Below are 27,306 nucleotides of genomic sequence, written 5' to 3'. Positions count from 1 at the left end.
GATTCAGGCTGGCACAACATTAGACAACCCGGTGGTCACTAAGCAGGTGGTGGGGTGGTGCATGTTGCGATTACCCTGACCTCAGCCTCCTGCTCCCCATGGCCCTGTTCAATATTTTAAAATCTACTTTTGATAGACTCTGTTTCTTGACCGACAGTTTCTACTGAGTGGAGCGCACACTGTGTCCAGTGGATAGTAAAATTAACTTTAGTGTTCCAGCTATATAAATGTATTGATGAGTCAGGTGGGCACCTCAGCTAACTGTTAAACCAATGACAGGAAAAAGGTGGTGGGCCAGTATATCAGTTTTGAGTCTACCGCTTTGATTTTGACTCCCATTCTCCCTGGATTGTACCAGGTGGACAGAGCTAAAATGATTCCCTGAGAATTTTGCAAAATTGATGTGCCTTCCTCTTGTGTCAATGACCAGTTATTCAGAGCTTTTGATGCCACATGGCAATCTTGACAACAGTGTTTCGCTGGATAGCTTCTAGTTCCTGGCGATTGGCATTGAATGATCTATTCATAGGCCAGGATATTTCAAGGAGCAGCAATCATTGTCGGATTGCCACTCCGCTCAAAAATTCCCCGACCTGACACTGTTCTACATTTCATCCGGGATCTACTGAGCCTCGCCTTTCCAGAAATATGGAGTACTGCATCCATTGGGGAACTCCTTTGAAGCGGAGTAGAGTCAGGGAAGAAAGGACATGCTTCATTTTATGGCACTAGCTGCTGTGTGGTAAGTTTAAATGTCCAGTGTGAATGTTAGTGAATGGATGAGTGAATTTGTGGGTGGGTAGGTGGGTAAGTGGGTAGGGGGAAAGAGGATAGGTGAATAAGCGGGTAGAGGGGTAGGTGGATAAGTGGGTAGGTGGATAAGTGGATGGGGGTAGGGGGTAAGTGGGAAGGGGGTAATGGGATTGGATCTGGAGGGGCAATCAGGTCAAGGGCTAGTAAGGTCTGGTCAGAGGGTTAGTTGCATGATCGGTTGTGGAGGGGGGTGTAGGCTGGGTATTGGGGATCGGGGTAGACGGGTGGTTGGGAGGGGTTCTCGAGGGGTCACTGTGATTTATTGTGGGGTCAGCTCTGGAGTTACCAAGGAGTTCAACTAGATTTTAATCTAACAATCCCTGGTTAACTATCCAGGTAAGTACATTGGAACTGTCCCAAGTTTCTAGCTGAGAGCTGGAGTCTTTCTCGGAATGTCCTGGGAACCAAGGGAATTGCCCAGTGGAAGTTCAAACTTTCCGGCAATTCCCACGTAGGTCAGCCTGGCAGGACATCTGCAGGGCCCGGATTTGGCCCTATATAACTCTTCAAATGCCCATTAGTCTCTCTGAGTATCCACTCACCTTATTAACTTGTACCATGGTAACATCTACAAAACTATTCTGTAAATTGGGAATTGTGGAGATAATTTTCATTTTCACTATTTGGGCAGTAAACTACTGGGACAAATTGCCCACCCCTTTTGGACCAATCTGACTTTCACTTCCATTGTCTTGAATGGAAATTAAAATTGGACAGGTTTTATAATAAGTGGTTGAGCTGTCCAATGAGGTGATGGTAAAAATTACTCCCAAATAAACAAGAATATTACATATCATGATAAGAGCACCACATACAAAAGTATTTATGAGTTTAATGGAGAACATCAAAAGCTAATGATTATTTTGGGCGAAACTGTTGGGTGAAACTGTTGGAATGTGCACCGTAAAACTCGTATTGGGAAGGGGAGTATTACGGGGAGAAAAAGAGCCCATCAGCAACAAACTGTAAACCTAATGGCGGGAAGTAAACTACAATCTATTATGGGCTTGACAGACTGTTTAATCTCCTGAGTGAAAGTTCTGCAAAGTTTCTCCCTAGCCCCAAATGTGATTGAACAAAACTCTGGAAGTCTTAATTTAACCTTACAACCTACATTATTTAATTTTTGATTGATTTCTTTTCTTCCATATGAGATTTCTATAGTATCATTGTTTCCAAAGACCATTTCATCATTTTTATCTATACTTATTCCCACACCCTTGAGTCCCACTCCTAACCAGACACTTATCCAATTTTTTAAATGAGTTAATCAACACAGGATTAACAGTTTTTGTCCCCTGTCTGCTCCACATTTCCACTACACTGTGGGGGAACTCATTTCTTCTCATTGCTAATCTGTCTTGAGATGAGCAAATTTTGTACTCATGCACTCCACTTCTGCTCTTGCAGTCCAAGTTAAATAGCCTGCTTTACATCTACATTATCCATGCCTCTAAATATTTTAGAGAGCTGGATCTTATCCCTTCCTACATGCCTTTTTCTAATAAAAGATTAAGCTCTGAGAGAAATAAAAACAGAAAGTGCTGGAAAAACTCAGCAGGTCTGGCAGCATCTGTGGAAAGAGAAACAGTTAACGTTTTGAGTCCATTATGGCTCTTCTTCGGAACTAAGCTCTGAGAATCTCTTTTCAAAGTCCTAAAACCTATAATCATTCTTGTTACTCTTCTGGATCCTGGCCAGCTATCTGTTGAAGGCTAGATGCACATAATTTGAGCAATATATAACCGTGTAAAGAAGAAAACTGGTCATTTTCCGTGACAAGCTACTCAGATAGACTTCTAATCTTCCTTCTGGTTGTTTTCTTATCATTATTACATATTGACTTTAGGCTGGATCTCTTTATATGAAATGTCACAGGTCTAACTGCAACACTTTGGATGGCACATTTATATTTGGACAATATAAATGAGGGAGCATTTTATGTTCTATTTTATGTTCGTTAATTTAGACCATTAATTTAATAGTTGCCAAGATGCAGCAGAAGCTATTTTTGATTGGGTCATCCCCATATTTTGAATAAGCAGCTGAGAGGCAGAATAGTATAGTTGGAGGGAGGAGTTGCAGGTGGTGGTGTTCCCATGCATCCGTTGCCCTTGTGCTTCTAGGTGGTAGAGGTTTGGAAGGTGCTGTCAAAGAAACCTGGGTGATAGTACACACTGTTGCCACTGTGTGTCAGTGGTGGAGGGAATGAATGGTTAAGGTGGTGGATGGGGTACCAATAAAGTGGACTGTTTTGTCCTGGATGGTGTCCTGCTTCTTGAGTGTTGTTGGAGCTGCACTCATCCAGGCAAGTGGAGAATATTCCATCACACTCCTGATTTGTGCCTTGTAGATGGTGAACAGGCTTTGGGGAGTCACCATAAGCATCGCAGTGGTTCAAGAAGGTGGCCTCCTCAAAGGTAATTAGGGGTGGGCAATAAATGCTGGTGTTGCCAGTGATGTCCATATTCCAGGAATAAATAAAAAAATATTAAAATGTGCCATTCTTGGGGTTTGTGACTGGACCCATTGTCTCCCCAGCAGGTGGTTGGGAGTCCCACTCTGCCCTCCTACCAGCAGTGGAGCAAGATCCTCAGAATTTCTGGTACTAAGACCTTCACACCATTAGAACTATGATGACAGGAGTAATATGTATGCATCAGGCTTAATATGGCACCAGAAGCTTCAATAAGCACGGGTACATGATTGAAATGGAAATGTGACAGGAGATGACTTTGTTGGCTATTACAGTGATGGATGTCCTAAATCCAGCAACTTTCCTATAATATTGCATTCTGTGTGGTACTTACAATATTGCACTCATTAAATGTCGTGCATCCATGTTCTTCAACAACAACAACTTGCATTTATATAACGTTTTTAACATAGTTAAACATCCAAAAGTGCTTTAATGATCTCTTCATGTTACAGCCAATCTTGCACGAGCAGCCCACTTTTAAGATAAGGCATAGGAAACCATAGCTCTACATAAAGTTTCCTTGTTAGTTTTAGGGTTGACATGGACACTATTAACTTTGAACTAAGAACATGATTACATACTGGCAGTTCACAAAGACCATCATTATCTTAGATGCAACACTAAATACAAAGGTCCTAAAAATATATGAGCGATGAACTCATTTATATACCTGCTAGTGCTATACAGGGCTGACTCTGTCAGAGCTGTTCGGTGAGACGGAGATGGTGATTTCCTATGCAGATGCATCGTGGGTGCCTGCCTGCCCGTGCTGATAGAAGCTCAGGACTGGATTTTACAGTTACCTGGGAGGGCGAGATGGAGTGTGGGTGAGCAATGGTGTCACTGGTTACTGATGCCACTGAAAAGCAGTGATTTTCGAAGGGAGGGTGGTAGGAGAAAGCTTACAATCTGAACACCTCACATTAACAGATTGTTACAATGTAGCTCATTGTGAAGCTAATTAACAGTCTGGGGAACAGCCATTTTTAATGTACAATTGAGAAGCATGGGGAAAACAGAGGGTCTGGGACACCTTAGGGTGCAGCTGAGGAGCTATGAGCGCTAATGGGTGCAGTGTTCAACAGTAGTGTGAAACGGGTGATTTATATTCAGATGTTCAACCAGTGGTAGATCGGAAACCCTCGTGTGAAAGTCGGAGTTCAGTGAGACTGATTGGCTCACAGTGTGTCAAGCGTCTGGGGGCAGTTGAGGAGAGATCCATAGCATCTGGTTGAGGTGGCATCTGTCACTTGGTTTCAGAGTGTGGTGTGCCTGACTACAGTTCGCCAATTGGTTCACATGGACTGCGTACTTACTGTGAACCTTAGAGTAAAGATAGCTTTTGTAACTTGTGTTATCCTTACAAATCTGTATATGTCTGTAAAGGTATAGTTGTGGGTGAAGGGGTATTGTAATATAATTAATCTTTTCTTGTTTAATAAATGTTTTATGCTTTTGTTAAAAGCTCCTTAGCTGACTCCGGTGACTGTTCAGTAGCCTCGCTCCATGTATCTAAACAAACAAATATAAGCTAGGATCTATCAAGCTGGATTTCAGTCTGGGATCAGGCTTGTCCAGGGGTGACCTCAGCTGGGAGTCATAACAACTGTCACTCACCTTCCAGCAGAGAGGGAAATTATCCAGCAAGCATACACTCCCGAATAATCCCATTGCCACCCATACTGAATGAATCTCTGGTCTCCACCGCCATCCGAGTTTGGCAACACAGATAATGGCACTGCATGAAACCCAGCCCCTGTCCTCCCCGGCCTTTAACTCCATGCCTCTTTAGACATCAAGCTATGCTAACAAAACAAGTCCTCTCATTGGCATAATTAATAATATAATAAAGAATGTCAGTGAACAAACAAACTCAAAATACATCACCTAGCTGAGCCATAAAATGCATCTGACATTGTGGTGCCTTGCGTTAACGTCCGCACCTATGGTGTGTTCCCCCTGTGGCTGAGGATGAGGTGGAGGCAATCTATTCCATTGTCTCCGTTCATGGCTGAGTTGCCTGTAGCTTTCATTCTCGTCTTAGAGGTGCCCTTGGGGGCTCCACCACCGGCTGTTGTGTTTGTGTTATTGCTGGGTAGCACTTGTTACAGGACCTTGCTGAATGGATGGTTCCTCAGTTGGAGGGCCAAGGAGGTGAGGGATAATGACGGTGCCCCCACCCGCCGAGGGATGGCCCCTCATCAGTCTCTTCAACTCTCTCAGCCCTGTCATGGCGCCTTTGCATGCTGGATGAGGCCACTGACTGGGAAGCAGCTGGCATCCGCTCTATAACACTTGAACTTTATGAGGGTTCCAGACTTGAATAGAATAAATAATGACACTGGCAAAGGTATAGGATTATAAAATTCTTTAACTAATTTTATTGAAATATGTTTCAAAATCACAGGGATATGAATAGTAAACTGATAGCTGATGAACAGGCAAATAACGTCATGCAGGACCCATTAAACAAAACTTCTCAACTGGTTTCTTTCAATTCAGTTGTTCATTTTATAAATATGCCATAGAAACTGAACCCTCCCAATTGTGTTTTACCTTTTTAAACTACAGGACCACTGGCCTCTTTCATCCAGCTCTCTGTCTTATCTTAATATGAGATCAAAGGTCAGTTGTCTGGACGATACCCACAAAGATGAATCTTCCACACAGTCCTCAGCCTTGCCCCCCCTTATCCCCCCATGAACCCCGCCGATCTATTTAATTTGACTCACAAAAATGCTACTGGTCTCTTTCACCCAGGCCTTCTGTCTTTAGTTCAACCAGGAGACTAAAGTGTTACATGTTCCCTGAACAATACTCGCAATACCCTTCTCCCTGTTCATAACTGGAGCGCTGATCAGACACCCAGGGGAAAAGATATAACACCTGATGTGTTGGCCTACATCTGGTCGTACAGCAAAGGACGAAGGAAAGGTGCACCTTTCTGATACCCCACCCCTGTACATGTGTTCAAAACCTGTGGTGATTAAGGATTGGTTACTCTTGCATGGCCAGCTTGTCAGTGGCCAAAGGTGGTGTCACCCCTCATGACAGGGTCCCTATGAACTGTTTCAAAATATCCTTTCTGACTGTTACAAACCTCTCAAACATTCCACATGGTTGATAAGCATCACAAAGGTGCATCTTCACACTGTTTCAAGGTTTTTCGCTCCCTGGCCCACAATGGTAGCCCCATGAAGTCAGAAGAAGTTTCACGATTTCATTAATAAGCTCCATCCTGTTAGTGTCCTGATAATGATAGGCATTAGTACCATTGGAATGTTTCCTGACCCCTTGTAATTACAGGCTCTTAGTCATTTTATTGGTTATACCCTGCCTGTAGGAATGTAGCACACAAAACACTTCATACTAATTTTCTGTTTAGTGCTTGCTTCATGGGTGAATTGACCGTTACTATTTTTCATTCCTTTAACCTTTGTATTCCCACAAAGATTAAGCTTGCAAATTCAATAGTTGCCAATCTGATTTGATACATATCATGCTTTATATACGATCTCATAGCATAACAGACATAACAATAGTCATAATATGCAGCCGAAAATTGATCAGTTACATCATAATTTCTGGCTTTTCAGTCCATATTACGATTCCATACATCTCTGTGTCATTAGTGACACAGAGTGGTCCATGCTGCAGAGTCTCAGTCTTTCTGTCCATTGTTCGCGCGCTGCTCCTGCATCCACTCAGATTAGCGCTGAATATGGCTCTCCAAGAGGTTGACCACTTTCCCAGTGGAGGAGCTCATGCTATCAAAAACCTGAGACATCATGAAGCACCTGCATTGCATGGACCCCTCCATTTTCTGGCCCTGGCTCCACAATGTCTCAGAGATCTCTGACATTCGGGGACGCATCTGCCTCTGATGCTCGAGAAAGACCCTCTTTGTCTGTGACACCCGAGGGCCAGCATCTTCGCCCAGTGGAGCATAGCTGTGTCTGTTCTTTGTCCTGCGAGGGGAACTGCCCACATTCGACACTGCCTCACTATCCCTCTCCTGCTCACTTGTGGCTTTCCAAGTGCTCCTCACTCGAATCTAGATTGTGGCCCCACCAAGGCGAGTGTGTCAGTGCCGGTGGAAGGTGCAGGTGAATGCTGTGAATGTGCAGCCTCAGGGATATCTCTCCCCGCTAAGGAGGATGGTGATGACTGAGCTGCTATATGTTGCTCTTCCTCCATGTTGGCAAACACAAGGTGGTGCTTATGAGAACTCAGCCTACTCAGCAGGTGCCTCAGCACAACCAAACCAATAAATGGGAGTGGCTGTATAGCCACAGGGAACGGTGGGCAGGAGTGACTTCTATGCACATCATTAGGCGATTCAGCTATCAAATGACCTTGCTCTGGATGATCTCTTGTCTTGATGCAATGACACCTTCACCATTCCAATTGTAATAATCCACAGCAAACTCAAGTTAGGATTAACTCAGAAGGTTAGTTTATTTTACACATTCAAAATCCGATGAAAGGAGTGTTTGCCAGTTCCCACTCCGTACATTCACACAGTAAAATGGGGATAGAGGAAAGGAGTTTTACAGTATAAAGACCACATTAAAATAAATATCAGTTCACATGAGTTCAAGAGTCCAAAGCCAGAGTCCAGAGGGTGTTTTCTTCATGGTGGGGTTCTGTTCTGATGTGTTTCTAGATGGTTAAATGATATGGAAACCCTTGAAACAAATCATGCTGCTGTATGAGGGGCTTTTCTGTGTTTAGACCACTTGGCAGGTGTTGATCAGAGTCTTTTAGAATCAAGCAGTCTTTGTGGAGTTGAGACTACTTACCCAGCTTGCATGCTGGAGTTCTGTCCAATTGAGGCTAAAACAGCAGTCTGGCTTTGAAGGCCAAAGGTATAATATTAAACTGTCCAAAATGACAGAGGCTTGGGTCATGTGACTTTTCTTCTTCACAATGACTTCAATAGGATGCTTTTCTAGCACCTGGAATTGGCTTTGATTTCAGGTCTGATAATGTCTCAGTCATTAGTTGTTGAAAGGGGTGCCAGGTATGTTGAGAGTCTGGTGTTTGGGAAGTGATTGTCTTGGCAGACCCACAGGCTCCATTAGCAAGGTAGGCTTATCAAATGCAAAAGACATCCCAACACTTGCCACTCACTTTTCCAGGCCTTACCAGATCATTGAAGTGTTTTCTGCACTGCTCCCACATCCTCATGATAACTCTCTGGCTGCTGACTTGCCTTCTTGGTCTGACTGGGAAGATTTCTTCTTCCAGAAGGAGGGAAAACTGTGTACCTTCTCTCTGCAACTTTGTCTGTCAATGCCTCAAGGGAGGCATTGGAAAAGCATGAGGCTGCCTGCCTGCCCAGGCCAACGCTGACCCTCTTAGTTTCCTGCTGTTCCATTCAACCATGGCTGCTCATTTTAAAAATCATCCTTCGTCATGTGGTCCCCCTTCCAGATGACTTTCGGCACCACAAAGTGAGCGCCAACCCTGCCTCTGAGTCACTTAGGAACTTGTCCTTTAAAAATCGCCACACGTCACTGACGCTGAATTGGCACAAGGTTGGGACTCGCAAATGATCCCGCTGTCGAGTTCCTGACCTTGATTGAAAATCCAGCCCTCCGTGCGTACGAAACCAAACTACCAGTTTACACTCTGAACTTGTGTAAGATGGAGCTCGGCCTCAAGCTCCCCCACAAGTTTCAATAAATTGCTGCATTTATGCTGCTAAAACAAATTGAACTCTTTACAGAAAGGTAGCCTGCTGTTTAACAACACAGGGATCTTTTAATTTATGTTCCTGCAACTTTGGAAACACTTGAAACTGGAAAGTCTCATTCCTGCAGGTAGCAAATCATTTCTTGAGATTTTTTTAAATTATAATTTTTATTTTCTTACCTTTTCTTTCTGCCTTTTCTCTCTCAATGAAATCTTTCTTTCCCTCTTTATTTCTCATTCTGTATCTAATTTGACTCTAATTCACTCTATTTCCTTCTCAGCCATTTCTGTCTCTTTCTTTATCCTCAAATTTCACTGGTTAAGGAAATAGACCATTGGTCTCACTGTTCACCAAGGCCACAGATACCCCATTGATTTCACCATGTAGTTATCAGCTTGCACTTGCAGCAACTTGCAGTACATAATCATTTCTTGTTGAAGGGTGAAGGAAAAAAGTCTAACTAATGGGGCACGCAGTATGACGCCCATCTCCTGCAAAATCTGAGCCAATATATATTGCACTGAACTAGTGAGTCCCTGTTTTCTGGGTTATCGTGCTTCACTGTCAGGTTACAGCTGAAACCAGCATCAGTCAGAGTCAGATGTTGACTGAACCCATGTAAAATAAACACAGTCCCATAATTATGTTTCTGAAATTGATGAAGGTTTAATATCTGAACTGTAAAGCCTTTGAAGCATACACACACCAACTGTCACTGATTCAAAGGGACATTCAAAGATTTGGTTATTTGTTCCTCTCTCACTCACACAGGCCATTGCCATGACCTTTATGACCTGACATGCTGTCATATGGCATATGCAACCGTGCTAAATCTCCCACTCTGCAGCCTGTTTTAATCATTAGACCTGAGTGTGAATAAACATTATAGAAGCATCTTTGTAATTCCACTCTAGTTATTATACCATGTTCATCTTTGGCTGCCTACAAACATACTTGGCAGTTATGGTTGCCTTATATCACGATCAGTATTTTACTGCATAACTCATTTTCCTTCTTGTGTTTTTCCTGTGTCTTTGGATTTTGGCTTCCCTTCTACATTAGAGTATTGAAACCACCAAAAAACATCTTGGAACAGTAAAACTGTTTCTATTAAACAGGATCGTTCTAGCCCTGAGAATCTATGAGTCTCCTATTGCTGTTTGTGGGACCTTGCAGCTTTTAAATTAACTGCTCTATTTTCCAGTGTTATGAAATCAACTACACTTCAAATGTACACTTCATAACATCATTTGGAACATCCTGAGGTGCTAAAGGTGCTATATAAATGCAGATTCTTTCTTTTATTATTGAATTTTGTGCTATTTCATACTGCTCACACTGCCATCATGCTCAAACTGTCCACATGGCTTAAAACACATCTTGTGATTTTACTGTTTCCCCCGGAGTCTTTCTTACACAATTGTAAGATCGAAATTGGAGCAGGAGTAGGCCATTGGCCCATTGGGCTTGTTCCACCATTCGATAAAATCATGGCTGATTTGATTGTGGCCTTAACTCCACTCTCCTGACTGTCCCCAATAATCCTTAACTCCCTTGTCAATCGAAAATCTGCCTAACTCAGCCTTGAATATAATCAGCCTCCCCTGCTCTATGTAGAAGAGAATTCCAAAGACTAACAACCCTCTGACAGAAGAAATTCTTCCTCCTTTCCATGTTAACTGGCAGACCCTTTATTTTGAAACTGTGCCCATGGTTCCAGATTGCCCCATGAAAGGAAACATTCTCCCAGTATCCACCCTGTCAAGCCCCCTCAGAATCCCATATGTTTCAATAATTACCTCTCATTCATCTGTACTCCAATGAGTATAAGCCCAACCTGCTCAACAATCCCTCCATCCCAGAAATTAGTTTAGTGAACCTTCCCTGAACTGCTTCCAATACAAGTATATCCCTCCTTACATAAGAAGACAAAAACTGCACACAGTACTTGAGGTCCAGTCTCACTAATGTCTTTGTATAGCTCTATCAAGACTTGCCTACTTTTATACTGCATCCCCCTTGCAGTAAAGTCCAAATTCCATTTGCCTAATGTCTCCCTTCTAATATCCATTGTATAACTTCTTTTATGTGACCTGCAGTGGAGGGAGTAAGTGAAGTGGGCTGTCACTGGGTTGCTGCCTGAACCTTCCTGTACCTCCATCTGATTATTCCTGAGATGACTTTGCCAGCACTCTACCTCACTTCACAAAGTGCTCCTGCAGTAAACCTACGAGTGTGACTGCTGAACCGACGCGCCCTCCCCCCACCCCATTTCACTACACATTCACCTAACTGGCCAGCCGCAAGTGCAGCTCTTTACATAACTGCAGTTGCACTTGAAAATCCTTGACAGCTGTGTGTGTGTGTTTTGACAGGCTGTCTACAAGGTGGGCAGAGGCTCAACGCAACAAAGTCAATTAGTCCGAAGCTGGCGATGGCTGTCTGCTGAAAGTGAGCAGAGTCTCCCAAGGCGTACTTATCCTTATGGTAAGAAGTGCACAGGGGAATTTTTACTCCCACATTATCAAGTGGATGACAAAAGATAGACATTTGCATTGAATACAAAATTAAACCAAGAATTATGAGCCTGATGTTAGAGGCAGAAGAAGAAATTTAAAAAAATATTGAAGAGATTCAATCAAAACATGGTGTCGACACTCTCTCTTAACCCTATACAGCTGAACATGTATCCATTTTTAAAAATTCATTCACAGGATGTGGGCTTCGCTGTCTGGGCCAGCATTTTTTGCCCATCCCTAGTTGCCCTGGGGAAGGTGGTGGTGAGCTGCCTTCTTGAACTGCTGCAGCCCATGTGGTGTAGGTACACCCACAGAGCTGTTAGGAAGGAATGCTGCAGGAAGGAGTCCCATCAGCATTATTAAAAGTGATTCACTGAGAAAACTATACTCTTCATTTAAATAAACCAATTCGTTGATTTATAATTGTGGCTTATCTTGTTAGAAAGTTTCTCAAACTGCTTTCTGTGAAGACAAGACACACACATGGAGGCAGGTGCAAGTTTACAGGAGCTTGTTTATGTAACAATGGTTCTGCATTACGATCCCTGGTTGTCTTAGTATTTAACTAGATTTTATGCAGCAAAGGCCACATTGAATCATAGGGAATACACATAGGGACTGACTGGTGATACCAAATTAGACAGAATATCTGGCAAAAATGCCAAACATTTAGAACACTGCTCTTTGGACACATTCACACTCCCATTCCAGTTTACTGGCTTGTGGAGAACTGCACATATACAATGTTCGATTACATTGGGAAACTGATGCCTTATTTTCTGCAGAATGAAAGAACAACAGATTACAAAGTGAATTTTATTCAGTTATGCAGAGCTACTTGGACATGTATTTTAATTTACCTTTCTCCTGTGCTTTCTCATTCTGTGTCGGGAGGTCTGCTGCTTTGATTGTGGTTATGAATGAATGCTGCTACTACCACTACTCTTGGCTGTAGACAATACGAGAAATTTGATGGACTTGCTTCATTGCCACAAGGCCTCCTTTGCTGCAGTTGTTATGGGCTCACTGCTTTTAGGGATGGTGTCCAATGTCCTCTGCATAGGTTATGTGATGCACAAAACTGCTGCTCACATGTGTGCCAACTGGCTGCTTCTGTGCTGCCCCACATTTGTTATTGCTAAAAGTATCCCCTTACGCAGCTCAATAATTGTTGTTCGTATTGAATAGTAAACAATGATGCGAAGTTGGAATATTTTCCTCTCGGTTGCCAGCAACATTTTGGAAGCTGGTTCTTAAAGCTCCCATAGCAGGAGTGGAAGTATTCATGAGAAATGAGCCTAATGCACCTATGGCCTGAACAACTGAGGCATCTGCTGTGGGTGTTACTGGTGTTGCCACATGCTGAATGGTAAACTGTAATGGTCCAATCTAACTATGCCTAGTGACTGATGCTATAATCTAACAATATCCCTTGGAAAGCAGGCAGATTCAAATCTGAAATCCTACACAACTCAAGAGAGGCAATCAAAATGCTGGCATTCCACCCTATACCATCTGGCCCCTCTGCACTCACCAATGTGGAGTGGCTATCATGTGCCTCTTCCTCATCTCCCCTAAGTCCTGAAATTTGAAGACCGCACTCCTGGAATTGGACCTTTCTTGTTGAATGCTGAAGTTGAGTATCAGACATTGAGGTCAATGTGTTTGATTTGCAGTGTGTTCCTAATTTTGCGAGCCTCTTAACATTTGATGCTATAGTGCAGGCATTTGTGCTGGTACTTGCTTCAAATGGATGTGATGAATGTTGGTGATCACATTAATATGTGCTTCATCTAATCACTTGCTTCTCTCACTCGTGATTTGATTATACGAAACATTATGCCCTTTTGCATAATTAGAGGGTTTAAACACACTAGTGTAACATTGTGCAAGTCATATATGATTAATATGGTACACACCACTTGTTTTTCCACTTTCTTCAGTCCCAATGCTTCCAGACAATGGGTGGAATCGTCTGGTCCCGTTGGCGTTGGGCGTCATGGCGGGCAGGCAGGGGGTGGGGGGTGGGGGTCAATTCAGCGTGAGGGGCAGAAATTGTTTTGTGCAGGCGTGAAATTACAGCAAGATCATTCGATGGTGTCCGCCGTGGCAGAACACGAATCCCACTGGAGGCATGAACCCGATTTGCATTCTGGCAATGGGGTGCAAAGCAAGGCCCGACCGGAATCAACCCCTCAGCTCCCCCTGCCCAAAGCAGATTTACCGTTACGCCGGTGGGAAAGCTCACCAGCCCAGCCCAGAAAACATCTGGACAAGTGTGATGCACAGAAGTTGGGACTTACCGTTAGCACCTTGCTCAGATCCTGGACACCCGAGGAGAAGGAGATGCTGGAGCCCTACAGTTACTGGACCCTGGAGGAACGCGTGCATCACATACTGGGTGCATTCTCAAGGTCATGGCTCCACCACAAAGCAGCTCTCGGAAGGTGAGAGGTCTCCATCAATGCTTCGGGTCTGTTTTGGAACATCACAGTCTTGGCTATGGGCTGCTATGGATGGTCGGTGAGGGGTTGGGGAGAGGAAGGTCTAGTTGTGAGTGGGTGGGGAATGTGTACTGGAATGGGGTTAAGAAGAAGGTCTAGGTTTGATTTGGAGAGGAAGGTGTACTGGGGGAGCGGAATGGGTGAGTTTGGGAGTGGGAGTTGCCACTGCAGGAACTCACCGTGGCTACCGGTCTGCGGCAACTCCACATTCTGCTGGACCAGGGTTTCCATGACATCCGCCATCTTTCCCATGGAGACCTCCATGTGCGCACATGTGGGCACCACTTCAGCGGAGAGCAGGCGAAAGCACTCCTCTAATTCGCATGCCACTCTGTTGTGGGCTTCCAACAGCTCTGCATGTTGTTCCCCCATGTTCTGCTGACTCTCCATGATGAGATGGAAGGCTGAATTCAGAAGCTCGTCACCTGACTCAGACCTCCCAGATGCCTCTTCCCCAGCAGTCCTCCGAGTGCCAGGGAGCACGGCTGTACGTGCCTCCTCCTACTGTGGACAAACGTCTGTGCGGTCACCACGAGATTGTGAACCCAAGCCTGCTCTAGATCTAGGTCCCATTGAGGCCTGTGTCTCTGCATTGGTGGAGGATGTGGGTAAGCGCTGTGACGGGTCTTCCAGGCTACTTATTTCTAGCCCTTCTTTGAGGAGCTGTCCTCTTGGCTGGAGGTGAGGACTTGGATGGAGCTAAGGGGCTGGCTGGCTGAGGACGTAGGTTGCTTGGCAGAGCTCCCTGTGAACTGAAGTAGGGATAATTGGTGCATGACAGCAGTCAAAAACAGGAAAGAGAGCACTCACAGTTGCATTAAGAGAGGGATGATGTGCTTCAGGATCCTCACATGGGAGTTTGCCACCAACATCACCGTCGCCACAGGCACGATCCATGTCCTCACCAGTCAGCACAATGGCATGCCTCTCAAAGTGAGTGAGGGGCCTAATGTGGGCCACTCCACACCTGGTCTGGGACCTCTCCCTGCTGTTGTGAGCCAGCTTCTCTTGTGTGAAAGCAGATGGAGAGAGTGTGAGGACGCATGACATTGCGTGGAATGTTTGGTGAGCAGACTCATGGACAGATGAGGATGTGAACTCCAAAGGATATGAGCCTGATGGAGATGTGAGGGTGTGTGTGAGAGTTAGTGGTGTTGTCCCTTGAGGTGTGAGATCCCTGTGGATGTGTGATGGGTTTGTGAGTGTGTAAGTTGAGAGCGATGAGGTGGTTGACTTACCCTGGAGGAACAGATGAGAGCATTCATCCTCTTCCTGCACTGGTTGGCTGACCTCCTCTGTGCTCTGCTGGCACTGATCATCACTGTCACCATCTTCCAGGCTGGATTGGTGACTCTAGTGGACTTCCTGTGACCAGAGCGGAGGTAAAGGACATCGTGACAGCCTTCCACTGCATCCAGTAGGCACCCCAGAGAGGCGTCACTAAATTTGGGGGTAGCCATCTTGGTTGCTTTTGGGGCCATCTGTCACCTGGAGCAGTCCTGGTCTGAAGACATGACGTAGGCATGCACTCTGGTGCACTTTAAATATGGCGCCTGGAGTGAGGAAGTGCTGAGGTCACAGCATGGCAGGCAAATCTGAGCCCACCTGGCTGTGATCCGGAGTGTTTCCAGTGAATGCATTATTAAGGAGGCAGGGTGCGCCGGGAATGGGATGATATGGCACGAAAAACTGCCATTGCTGCTGGCGAGTAAAACAACTTGCTTCACACCTGCTACCTCACTTAGTGCAAACCTGGGGCGATTACGCTCTATATTTCAATTAAATCAATTATTATACTGCTCTATAATGAAGCAGGATAATTTACCCGATGGAAATTTCTTCCTGCAATACTTGTTCTTTCCCTCCATGGAATATATAAGTTAAAGGCATTGGCCCGGATTTTCACTCCTGAGGCGGGTAGGATGAGTCTGGAAATTTCCCAGCTCACTGCTCCGACTCAGGAGAAATTCCCCTGACTGGCATGATCTTGAACTGGTGGCCCCCGGAAGCAGATCGGAGGGAGCCACAGGGGATGCTGAGTGCCAAGGTCTGCCTTGGTTTTCTGGGACTTCGCCCAAGCTGTTTTATTAAATTTTACACTCTCTAACCCTCACCCCTCATACCCCAACACACATCCACCCATTCCCCATGCCACCTCCATGCCCCCATGCCAACCTAATGCCCATCTTTGTCTCCTACACACTCCCATAGACTCATATAGCCCCCATGCCAACTTAATGCCAACCTATGGGAAATCATGTTTGACTAATTTCTGAGAGCTCTTTGAGGAAGTAACAAGCATGGCAGACAAAGGGGGACCTGTATAAGTGGTGTACTTGGATTTCCAGAAGTTATTCAGTAAGATTACTACACAAAATAAGAGCTCGTGGGGTAGGGCATAACATATTAGCATGGATAGAGGATTGGTTAGCTGACAGGAGACAGAAATTTGGGATAAATTGGGTCTTTTTTGGGTTGCAAAGCTGTTACTAGTGGAATGCCACAAGGCTCAGTATTAGGATCTCAGCTGTTTACAATCTATATCAATGTCTTGGATTAAGGGGCTGAATGTATGGCAGCTAAATTTGCTGATGATACAAAGACAGGTAGGAAAGTAAATTGTCAAGATGATACTCTACAAATGAATTAAGATGGGTTAAGTGAGTGGGCAAAAATTCGGCAAATGGAGTGTAATGTAGGAAAATGTGCACTTGTCTATCTTGGCAGGAAGAATAGAAAAGCAGTATATTATTTGAACGGAGAGAGGCTGCAGAACGTTACAGTACAGAGGGATCTGGGTATCCTGGTACATGAATCGTGAAAAGGTGATATGCAGATGCAACAAGTGATTAGAAAAGCAAATGGAATGTTGTCATTTATTGCAGGGGGAATTGAGTCTAAAAGTAGGTAAGCGTTGCTGTAGCTGTACAGGACCTTAGTTAGACCACATCTGGAGCATTGTGTACAGTTTTGGTCTCCTTACTTAAGAAAAGGTTTAATTGCATTAGAAGCAGTTCAGACAATTTTCACTTGTCTGATTTCTGGGATAAAGGAAAGGTTGATCAGGTTGGGCCTCATCCATTGGAGTTTAGAAGAATGAGAGGTGATCTGATTGAGGCGTATAAGATCCTGAGGGGGCTTGACAGAGTGGATGCTGAGAGAAAGTTTCCCCTTGTGGGGAGAGTCTAACACTAGGGGACACGCTTTAAAAATTAGCAGTCTCCCATTCAAGACTGAGATAAGGAGAAATGTTTTACTCTCAGAGGGTCGTTTGTCTGTGAAGTTCACTTCCCCAGAGTGCAGTTGATGCTGGGGCATTGAACATATTCAAGTCCAAGTTGGATAGATTTTTGATTGACAAGGGAGTTAAGGATTATGGTGGATGGACAGGAAAGTTGAGTTAAGACCGCAGTCAGATCAGACATAATCTTATCGAATTGTGGAGCAGGCTCATTGCTTCTAATTCTTATATCCTTGTGTCATGCCACCTCATACTCCCATGGCCCCTTATAGCCCCCATGCCAACTTAATGCAAACTCATCCCCCCAACCCACCACCTTTTTCCCTCCATGCCAAATCACCCAATATCCACCATGGGCAGACCTCAGGAGCCATGTTGAGATGAAAGTACTTAACCCTGTATAAAAAGTAACAGACTTGTACTCATAACCCCACATCAAAGACGGATAATCCTTTAATAAGCTCTTTGAGCTGTTAATCAAACTGTAAATTTAAGAGCCCTTGCTGAGATAATTATATATTGTGAAAAACAGCCAAGCTAAAATGTCAACAAATAGCTTTGTAACTGCCTAGAACAGATTTTTTCAACTCTCACTGGCACAGGCAGCCTTTTTTAATACTTAAAGGGCTAGGAATTTAAATAAATTCAAAGATGGATAGTTCTACAGATCTTATTTGCCCTTCATGAGCATTTAAATATCCTCTAAATACTTGCGGCCCTTGCTACAGCAAAAATGGAGTATGTTTGAACTCAGCACTGAGTTCAAATGGCCTTGCTGAGCTTGGGTTTCCCTTGTGTGAGTCACACCCTGGCCCCATTCCACTACTGCCGAAAGTGGGGTCTTTCGGAAATTGGAGTGGGACTTCTTAACTCAGGTCCCATCTGTCATTTATAAAGACTCCACGAAAATCCAGGCCTTTGTCTCCATTTGTCTAAATTTCTACTTATACCTTTAACAATATCTTTTCATGCACCTCTATGCCATTTGACGCTACATTACAGTAGTAATCCTGCCTTACTTTCGTCCTGCACAAAAATCATACAACTTTGGCTAGATTTCCTGGCAGTTCCTCTGAGTGCTTGACAGTGGATTCACTTTTCTTTTGGTTACAAACTTCCACACTTGTTCCTTACTCACACATTTGGTACATATAATTCTTAACATCTTTTACCAAAAATGGGGTTGTGACACTATTATACAAGATAACATACATGTCAGGTTGAGTCCTGTCAATTGGGCTGTTATCAATTGTCAATGAACCATTGCTGTAATTATTGCATTTATTGTGTGTGTGCAACAGACACCTATCTAGGAAAATGGGTGGTAGCCCCACTCTGCTGGAAGTCCACTCTAAAGAAGAGGATCCCCATCCATGGATTTCTTTTCGTTAGGTCCATGCAAGTACCCACACAAATTTATTTGTTCACTGCTTCTTTGGCTGAAAGCTTATAATTGCTGAGCTTCCCATTGAATTGGTAAGCTGCTTATTTCTTTATCGAATGCTGCAAATGAGTCTATGTGTATTATTCTAAGTGGCAGTTTATTGCATTGCATGTGAGGCTTAGATCCACACCTACATATGACTTGATTTATTTAGGACCTATTTACAAAACAAAATGAACAAAATGGAGTTTGGGAATTTATGGAGAACTTAACGTGAGAATGAAGAGAGCACAGTTGTCGTAATAAACGTTATTTTCTTTTTGCTTTTCACATTTTGCGATTTGAGTATAAAATTTGATTAAAAAAGTAAATGTGAATGCTGTGTTACATGGTGATGAGCATTGTTTAGGTTGGGCACTTTATTACTCACATTTTGCATTGTGCATCATGGATCTATTGGATGTTTCACAGGCTGCCAAGAATCTTAGCACAATAGACCAGAGCTCAAAGATTAGAAATTTGTTTCAGGTGGTGACACAAAGTGGGTGGGTGTTGTATCGACCGCTGATTATATGCAGTGCCTGATATTTAATTCCATTAACTGCAATGGAACTGAGTTTCAAGGGCTGTTTAAAGGATGGCCAATCCATTTTCACTCATTTTTTGTCACTGGCTGAGATGAATTTGCACCCCTCTTTGTTTTTAGGGCATCAATATTTTTATTTATGAAAGAGCAGCATTAGTCTATTCAATGACTAATTTAATTCTTATGTGTCATGACTTTTTAAAAGTTTGTTTACTTCTCCATGTTCATAACTTCCCTCCAGCCTGTTGAATGGTTATGTGGAAGGAATCATAGCTAATTTAGTGATCTTAGCTGAAATATTGCTGGATTACTGTGCTCCCATGGTGCGAATCGGACTGGAGTGGTAAACTAACTTTGCTGGATTTACCGAGGTCAGGCAATGAATATAATTCAAATATGCTCCCTGTGCATGTTTCATGAGTGAATGGAAGAGGCTGGGCTATCTCACCAGGTCTTAAAAGGCTGACAGCTTGTTTCCTTGGCAAGTCTCCCAGAACCAGAGAACATGAAAAACCCTCCCACTTGGATGAAGAAAGGTTAGGTGTTCCACAGGAAGAAGTGCAGCAGATGGTAGACAGATTTGGAGCAGAGGTGAACTCTACTGTGAACCACAATATGCAGCAATTGGCCAGTAAAGCCAAGTTAGTAGAAGGGTCTACTAAGGCACAGAGCATAACCACAGATCACAAAATGAATGGAGTACATTGTAAGCAGAGTGTTTCTTTTTGTTTCAAAAATAGCTGGAAAAACTCAGCAGTTCTGACAGCATTTGCGGAGAGGAACACAGTTAACGTTTCGAGTCCATATGACTCTTCATCAGAACCAAGGAAATATAGAAATGAGGTGAAATATAAGCTGGTTGAGGTGGATGGGACAGGTAGAGCTGGATAGAGGGCCAGTGATAGGTGGAGACAAAGAAGAGATTGCCAGAGATGTCATAGACAAAAGGACAAAGTGGTGTTGACGGTGGTGATATTAGCTGAGGAATGTACTAATAGTGACATTAAGTGTAGAAAGCAGGACAAGCAAGTGACAGATAGCCCTAGTGGGGGTGGGGTGGGGGGAAGGGATCGAAATAGACTAAAAGGTAGAGATGAAACAAATGATGGAAATACATTTAAAAATAATGGAAATAGGTGGGAAAAGAAAAATATATTTTAAAAAATTATAAATGATTGGAAAAGGGGGGATTGGAAAGGGGGTGGGAATGGAAGAGAGAGTTCATGATCTAAAGTTGTTAAACTCAATGTTAAGTCTGGAAGGCTGTAAAGTGCCTAGTCGGAAGATGAGGTGCTGTTCCTCCAGTTTGCGTTGAGCTTCACTGGAACATTGCAGCAGGCCAAGGACGGACATGTGGGCATGAGAGCAGGGTGGAGTGTTGAAATGGCCGGCGACAGGGAGGTCTGGGTCATGCTTGCGGACAAACCGAAGGTGTTCCGCAAAGCGGTTACCCAATCTGCGTTTGGTCTTTCCAATGTAGAAGAGACCGCATTGGGAGCAGCAAATGCAGTAGACTAAATTGAGGGAAGTGCAAGTGAAGTGCTGCTTCTCCTGAAAGGAGTGTTTGCCTTTATCTTGTTTCTTTTTATTTATTTGTTCATGGGAGGTAGAACAACGCTGGCTAAGCAGCATTTATTGCCCATCCCCAGTTGTCCTTGAGACGGTGATGGTGAGCTATCCTCTTGAACCGCTGCAAACCATGTGGTGTAGGAACACTCACAGTGCTGTTAGGGAGGGAGTTCCAGGATATTGACCTAGTAACTGTGAAGGAACATATAGTTCCACGACAGGATGGTGTGTGCCTTGGAGGGGAACTTGCAGGTGGTGGTGTTCCCATGCATCTGCTGCCCTTGTCCTTCTAGGTGGTAGAGGCTGCAGGTTTGGAAGGTGCTATCGAAGGAGCCTTGGTGAGTTTCTGCAGTGCTTCCTGTAGATGTTATGCACTGCTGCCACTGTGCGTTAGTGGTGAAGGGAGTGAATGTTTAAGGTGCTGTATGGGGCACCATTCAAGTGGGCTGCGTCTTCTTGAATGGTACCAAGTTTCTTGACATTTATCAACCAAAGCTTGGATATTGTCCAGGTCTTGCTGCATTTGGACATGGATTGCCTCAGTATCTGAGGAGTCCTGAATGGTGCTGCGCATTGTGCAATCATCAGCGAACATCCTCACTTCTGACCTTCTGATGGAAGAAAGGTCAGTGATGAAGCAGCTGTAGATGGTTGGGCCTAGAACACTACCCTGAGCAATTCCTGGAGCGATGTCCTGGGACTGAAGTAATTGACCTCCAACAACCACACCATCTTCCTTTGTGCTAGGTATGACTCCAAACAGTGGAGAGTTTTCCCCCCATTCCCATTGACTGCAGTTTTGCTAGGGCTCTTTGATGCCACACTCAGTCAAATACTGCCTTTATGTCAAGGGCAGTCATTCTCACCTCACTTCTTGAGTTCAGCTCTGTTGTGTATGTTCAGACCAAGGCCGTACTAAGGTCAGAAGCTGAGTGGCCCTGGCAGAACCCAAACTGAGCAGGTTATTGCTGAGCAAGAGCCGCTTGATAGCACTGTCAACAACCCCTTCCATCACTTTTCTGATGACCGAGAGTAGACTGATGGGGTGTTAATTGGCTGGGTTAGATTTGCCCTGCTTTTTGTGGACAGGACATACCTGGGCAATTTCCCACATTGCTGAATGGATGCTATTGTTTTAGCTGTCCTGGGACAGCTTGGCTAGGGGCGCAGCAAGTTTTAGAACACAAGTCTTCAGCACTATTGCTGGAATATTGTCAGGGTCCATAGCCTTTGCAGTATTCAGTGCCTTCAGCTGTTTCTTGATATCATGTGGAGTGAATCGAATTAGCTGAAGACTGGCCCTTGCTACGGCAAAAATGGAGTATGTTTGAACTCAGCACTGAGTTCAAATGGCCTTGCTGAGCTTGGGTTTCCCTTGTGTGAGTCACACCCTGGCCCCATTCCACTACTGCCGAAAATGGGGTCTTTCGGAAATTGGAGTGGGACTTCTTAACTCAGGTCCCATCTGTCATTTATAAAGGCTCCACGAAAATCCAGGCCTTTGTCTCCATTTGTCTAAATTTCTACTTATACCTTTAACAGTTACAACATCTTTTCATGCACCTCTATGCCATTTGACGCTACATTACAGTAGTAATCCTGCCTTACTTTCGTCCTGCACAAAAATCATGCAACTTTGGCTAGATTTCCTGGCAGTTCCTCTGAGTGCTTGACAGTGGATTCACTTTTCTTTTGGTTACAAACTTCCACACTTGTTCCTTACTCACACATTTGGTACATATAATTCTTAACATCTTTTACCAAAAATGGGGTTGTGACACTATTATACAAGATAACATACATGTCAGGTTGAGTCCTGTCAATTGGGCTGTTATCAGTTGTCAATGAACCATTGCTGTAATTATTGCATTTATTATGTGTGTGCAACAGACACCTATCTAGGAAAATGGGTGGTAGCCCCACTATGCTGGAAGTCCACTCTAAAGAAGAGGATCCCCATCCATGGATTTCTTTTCGTTAGGTCCATGCAAGTACCCACACAAATTTATTTGTTCACTGCTTCTTTGGCTGAAAGCTTATAATTGCTGAGCTTCCCATTGAATTGGTAAGCTGCTTATTTCTTTATCGAATGCTGCAAATGAGTCTATGTGTATTATTCTAAGTGGCAGTTTATTGCATTGCATGTGAGGCCTAGATCCACACCTACATATGACTTGATTTATTTAGGACCTATTTACAAAACAAAATGAACAAAATGGAGTTTGGGAATTTATGGAGAACTTAACGTGAGAATGAGAGAGCACAGTTGTCGTAATAAACGTTATTTTCTTTTTGCTTTTCACATTTTGCGATTTGAGTATAAAATTTGATTAAAAAAGTAAATGTGAATGCTGTGTTACATGATGATGAGCATTGTTTAGGTTGGGCACTTTATTACTCACATTTTGCATTGTGCATCATGGATCTATTAGATGTTTCACAGGCTGCCAAGAATCTTAGCACAATAGACCAAAGCTCAAGGATTAGAAATTTGTTTCAGGTGGTGACACAAAGTGGGTGGGTGTTGTATCGACCGCTGATTATATGCAGTGCCTGATATTTAATTCCATTAACTGCAATGGAACTGAGTTTCAAGGGCTGTTTAAAGGATGGCCAATCCATTTTCACCCATTTCTCGTCACTGGCTGAGATGAATTTGCACCCCTCTTTGTTTTTAGAGCATCAATATTTTTATTTATGAAAGAGCAGCATTAGTCTATTCAATGACTAATTTAATTCTTATGTGTCATGACTTTTTAAAAGTTTGTTTACTTCTCCATGTCCATAACTTCCCTCCAGCCTGTTGAATGGTTATGTGGAAGGAATCATAGCTAATTCAGTGATCTTAGCTGAAATATTGCTGGATTACTGTGCTCCCATGGTGCGCATTGGACTGGAGTGGTAAACTAACCTTGCTGGATTTACCGAGTTCAGGCAATGAATATAATTCAAATATGCTCCCTGTGCATGTTTCATGAGTGAATGGAAGAGGCTGGGCTATCTCACCAGGTCTTAAAAGGCTGACAGCTTGTTTCCTTGGCAAGTCTCCCAGAACCAGAGAACATGAAAAACCCTCCCACTTGGATGAAGAAAGGTTAGGTGTTCCACAGGAAGAAGTGCAGCAGATGGTAGACAGATTTGGAGCAGAGGTGAACTCTACTGTGAACCACAACATGCAGCAATTGGCCAATAAAGCCAAGATAGTAGAAGGGGTCTACTAAGCCACAGAGCATAACCACAGATCACAAAATGAATGGAGTACATTGTAAGCAGAGTGTTTCTTTTTGTTTCAAAAATAGCTGGAAAAACTCAGCAGTTCTGACAGCATTTGCGGAGAAGAATACATTTAACGTTTCGAGTCCATATGACTCTTCATCAGAACCAAGGAAATATAGAAATGAGGTGAAATATAAGCTGATTGAGGGGGGTGGGACAGGTAGAGCTGGATAGAGGGCCAGTGATAGGTGGAGACAAAGAAGAGATTGCCAAAGATGTCATAGACAGATGGACAAAGCGTGTTGATGGTGGTGATATTAGCTGAGGAATGTACTAATTGTGACATTAAGTGTAGAAAGCAGGACAAGCAAGTGACAGATAGCCCTAGTGGGGGTGGGGTGGGGGGAAGGGATCGAAATAGACTAAAAGGTAGAGATGAAACAAATGATGGAAATACATTTAAAAATAATGGAAATAGGTGGGAAAAGAAAAATATATTTTAAAATATTATAAATTATTGGAAAAAGGGGGATTGGAAAGAGGGTGGGAATGGAGGAGAGAGTTCATGATCTGAAGTTGTTGAACTCAATGTTAAGTCCGCAAGGCTGTAAAGTGCCTAGTCGGAAGATGAGGTGCTGTTCCTCCAGTTTGCGTTGAGCTTCACTGGAACATTGCAGCAGGCCAAGGACGGACATGTGGGCATGAGAGCAGGGTGGTGTGTTGAAATGGCAAGTGACAGGAAGGTCTGGGCCATGTTGCGGACAGACCGAAGGTGTTCCGCAAAGTGGTCACCCAGTCTGCGTTTGGTCTCTCCAATGTAGAGGAGACCGCATTGGGAGCAGCAAATGCAGTAGACTAAATTGAGGGAAGTGCAAGTGAAATGCTGCTTCACTTGAAAGGAGTGTTTGCCTTTATCTTGTTTCTTTTTATTTATTTGTTCATGGGAGGTAGAACAACGCTGGCTAAGCAGCATTTATTGCCCATCCCCAGTTGTCCTTGAGACGGTGATGGTGAGCTATCCTCTTGAACCGCTGCAGTCCATGTGGTGTAGGAACACTCACAGTGCTGTTAGGGAGGGAGTTCCAGGATATTGACTGAGTAACTGTGAAGGAACAGCGATATAGTTCCATTTCAGGATGGTGTGTGCCTTGGAGGGGAACTTGCAGGTAGTGGTTTTCCTATGCATCTGTTTGCCCTTGTCCTTCTAGGTGGTAGAGGCTGCAGGTTTGGAAGGTGCTATCGAAGGAGCCTTGGTGAGTTTCTGCAGTGCATCCTGTAGATGGTATGCACTGCTGCCACTGTGCATTAGTGGTGAAGGGAGTGAATGTTTAAGGTGCTGTATGGGGCACCATTCAAGTGGGCTGTGTCTTCTTGAATGGTACCAAGCTTCTTGACATTTATCAACCTAAGCTTGGATATTGTCCAGGTCTTGCTGCATTTGGACATGGATTGCCTCAGTATCTGAGGAGTCCTGAATGGTGCTGCACATTGTGCAATCATCAGCGAACATCCTCACTTCTGACATTCTGATGGAAGAAAGGTCAGTGATGAAGCAGCTGTAGATGGTTGGGCCTAGAACACTACCCTGAGCAATTCCTGGAGCGATGTCTTGGGATTGAGGTAATTGACCTCCAACAACCACACCATCTTCCTTTGTGCTAGGTATGACTCCAAACAGTGGAGAGTTTTCCCCCCATTCCCATTGACTGCAGTTTTGCTAGGGCTCCCTGATGCCACACTCAGTCAAATACTGCCTTTATGTCAAGGGTAGTCATTCTCACCTCACCTCTTGAATTCAGCTCTTTTGTGTATGTTCAGACCAAGGCCGTAATGAGGTCAGAAGCTGAGTGGCCCTGGCAGAACCCAAACTGAGCAGGTTATTGCTGAGCAAGAGCCGCTTGATAGCACTGTCAACAACCCCTTCCATCACTTTTCTGATGATTGAGAGTAGACTGATGGGGTGTTAATTGGCTGGGTTAGAATTGCCCTGCTTTTTGTGGACAGGACATATCTGGGCAATTTCCCACATTGCTGGATGGATGCCATTGTTGTAGCGGCCCTGGGACAGCTTCGCTTGGGGCGCAGCAAGTTTTAGAACACAAGTCTTCAGCACTATTGCTGGAATATTGTCAGGGTCCATAGCCTTTGCAGCATTCAGTGCCTTCAGCTGCTTCTCGATATCATGTGGAGTGAATCGAATTAGCTTAAGACTGGCATCTGTGATGTTGAGAACTTCAGAAGGAGGCCAAGATGAATCATACACCTGGCACTTCTAACTGAAGCTGGTTGCAACTGCTTCAGTCTAACCTTTTGCACTAATGTGCTGTGCTCCCCCATTATTGAGGATGGGGATAGTTGTGGAACCACCTCTTTCTTCATAAAATGGGTCATTAAGAATTGGGAAGGTGGGAGGTTAAGAACTTGGTGAGAGTGGGAATTTTGTGCAATGGGGATATGAGGTGCTCCTTTTCACCTTTGAAAACTTTCAGGGGTTGTATAAACTTGTATAAACCCATAACTATTACTTGAGTAAATTAATAATTTAAACCAATTAACTTAAATTAATTAGATATTAAAAAATAAAAATAAACCAAATGAATTGATTAACTAAAACTTTAATTAGTGAAATATACAAAACAAGGCTAGATCTAGATGACCGTGCAGAGGCTGTGCTGCATCTGCTGCATCTGCTTCATGTGTGAGTTTGAGGTGAGCAGCCACCTCTGCAGCAAACATTTGCAATTCGAGGAACCTCAGCTCAAAGTTGTTGAGCTGGCATCTGAGGTGGAGGCATTTCAATTCATCAGGGAGGTGGAGAGTTACCTGGACCTTTTGACCCAGGAGGTAGTCACACCTCTTATGTTAGGTAGTGGTTAGTGATCAGGGACAGGAGGATGTGACTGCAACTCCTGCAGGTTAGGGGACCACAGATACAGTGGTGGAGTAGCCGTAGCCTTTGACAGTGTCTACAAGCTACAAAGTGGATGAGAATAAAGACTGCATGGAGGATGGGCAAATGGGCCATGGTTCTGTGGTACAAAGACCACTCAAGAGTGGGGGCCAAAAAAGCATTTTGTAGTGGTAGGGGATAGTATAGTCAGGGGGTAGATACTGCTCTCTGTAGCTGCGACTGGGAGTCCCAAGGGTCATGTTGCCTGCCAAGTATCAGGATTAAGGACATCTCCTTGTGGCTTGAGAAGAACACGGAGAAGAAGGGGGCGGATCCAGTTGCTGTGGTCCATGTAGGAAATGATGGTGGAATTAGTAATGAGGTTCTGCTGAAGGAGTTGGAGGAGC

Source organism: Cetorhinus maximus, chromosome 18 (assembly GCF_964194155.1).
Source record: "Cetorhinus maximus chromosome 18, sCetMax3.hap1.1, whole genome shotgun sequence".
NCBI lineage: Eukaryota > Metazoa > Chordata > Chondrichthyes > Lamniformes > Cetorhinidae > Cetorhinus > Cetorhinus maximus.
This window is presented reverse-complemented; position numbering follows the sequence as displayed.